Source organism: Nicotiana tomentosiformis, chromosome 11 (genome assembly GCF_000390325.3).
Source record: "Nicotiana tomentosiformis chromosome 11, ASM39032v3, whole genome shotgun sequence".
In the NCBI taxonomy this organism is placed as follows: domain Eukaryota; kingdom Viridiplantae; phylum Streptophyta; class Magnoliopsida; order Solanales; family Solanaceae; genus Nicotiana; species Nicotiana tomentosiformis.
In genome coordinates this window covers 32,230,181-32,232,435 of record NC_090822.1, presented here as the reverse complement: position 1 = coordinate 32,232,435, position 2,255 = coordinate 32,230,181, and the positions used below count along the sequence as shown (strand labels likewise).

The 2,255-nt window shown below is 52.2% G+C and overlaps 1 non-coding gene across 1 annotated transcript; it reads left to right on the top strand.

The window, feature by feature from the left end:
• Positions 1-714: 714 nt before the first annotated feature.
• Positions 715-869, top strand: LOC117280912 (5.8S ribosomal RNA). The gene has a single exon (XR_004511508.1). It is a non-coding gene; the product is annotated as a 5.8S ribosomal RNA (ribosomal RNA).
• Positions 870-2,255: the final 1,386 nt, after the last annotated feature.

Sequence of the window (2,255 nt, the reverse complement as noted above, 5' to 3'; positions counted from 1 at the left end):
GAGACCTCAGCCTGCTAACTAGTTATGCGGAGGTATCCCTTCGCGGCCAGCTTCTTAGAGGGAATACGACATTTTAGGCCGCGGACGTTTGAGGCAATACAGGTCTGTGATGCCCTTAGATGTTCTGGGCCGCACGCACGCTACACTGATATAATCAACGAGTTTATAGCCTTGTCTGACATGCCTACATAATCTTTTAAATTTTATCGTAATGGGGATAGATCATTGAAATATTTGGCCTTCAACGAGGAATTCATAGTAAGCGCGAGTCATCAGCTCGCGTTGACTATGTCCCTGCCCTTTGTACACACCGCCCGTCGCTCCTACCGATTGAATGATCCGGTGAAATGTTTGGATCATAGTGACGTGGGAGGTTCTCTGCCCACGATGTCATGAGAAGTCCATTGAACCTTATCATTTAGAGGAAGGAGAAGTCGTAACAATGTTTCCGTAGGTGAACCTGCGGAAGGATCATTGTCGCAACATGCAAAGCAGAACGACCTGCAAACTTGTTTAAATACTGGGGAGTGCCGCGACCGAGGTGCTTTGGCCTCCATCAGCGTGGCACCCTCCTATCCCCAGTGCTCGCGTGCGTGCCAGGTGATTAACGAACCCCGGCACGGAAAGCACCGAGGAATACTAAATTGAAAGTTTATCTCTCGTGCACCATTCGCGGTGCGCGCGGGGTACTTGTGCTTCTTTTGAAACACAAACGACTCTCGGTAATGAATATCTCGGCTCTCGCATCGATGAATAACATTGTGAAATGTGATACTTGGTGGGAATTGCAGAATTCCGTGAACCATCGAGTATTTGAACGCAAGTTGTGCCCAAAGCATTACACTGAGGATGCGTCTGCCTGGGCGTTACATATCGTGTTGCCCCTGTACACCGCACCTAGAATCATGGTCATTGTGGTGTCGTGGGATAGATACTGGCCTCCCTTGCACCCCGAGCGTGCAGTCGGCCTAAATGCAAGTCCACAGCGACGGACGTCACGACAAGTGGTGGTTGAAACTTAACTATCGTAATGTCGCGGCTCCAACCTGTCTCATGTTTGGGCTCCCCGACCTTTATTACGCTTAGGTGATCCAACTGCGACAGGTCAGGCAAGACCAGTAATGGCGAGCGAAGCGGGAATAGCCCAGTCTTAGAATCAGGCGGCTCCTTCATCTGAATTGTAGTCTGGAGAAGCGTCATCGGCGGCGTACCGGGCCCAAGTCCCCTTGAAGGGGGTGCTAGAGAGGGTGAGAGCCCCATTGTGCCCGGACCCTGTCGCACCACAAGGCGCTGTCTACGAGTCGGGTTGTTGGGAATGCAACCCAAATCGGGCGGTGAATTCCGTCCAAGGCTAAATACGGGAGAAAGACCGATAACGAACAAGTACCGCGAGGGAAAGATGAAAAGGACTTTGAAAAAAGAGTCAAAGTGTGATTGAAATTGACAGGAGGGAATCGGATGGGGGCCGACGATGCACCCCGGTCGGATGTGGAAAGGTGTTGAGCTGGTCCGCTGATCGACTCGTGATGTAGACCAGCGTGGATTGGGGGGCAGCCAAAGCTCGGGCTTTCGATATGCTCGTGAAATGTCGTATCCTTGATTGTGGTAGGAAGCTCGTGCATCTGGGGTGCTTCGGCATCTGCATGCTCCGGATGCTATCATGTGGGCTTCCCATTCGACCTGTCTTGAAACACAGACCAAGGAGTCTGATATGTGTGCAAGTCAACAGGCGAGTAAACCCGTAAGGTATTAGGAAGCTGATTGGTGGGACCCCCCTAAGGGGTGCACCGCCAACTGACATTGATCCTCTATGAAAGGTTCGGGTGTAAGCATACATGTTGGGACCCGAAATATGGTGAACTATGCCTGAGAAGGGCAAAGCTAGAGGAAACTATGGTGGAGGCCCACAACGATACTAACGTGCAAATTGTTCTTCTGACTTGGGTATAGTAGAGACGTGCCATGGTCGCGTCCGACGTCGGGCCATGGACACGTCGTGCCATGTCCTACATCATGACATATACTGTATCGTGCCATGGTTATGTCCTTCCATGTCCGATGTTGTTCCATGGACACGTCCGACACCGGGCCATGGCCACGTCCTACCATGTCCTGCATCGTGCCATGGACATACCCTGCCATGTCCTGTGTCGTGCCATGGCCACGCCCTGCCACGTCTGACGCCATGCCATGGCCGCATCCGACGTCGGGCCATGGCCACAACTTCCATGACACTGCTCTATGGCCACGTCTGA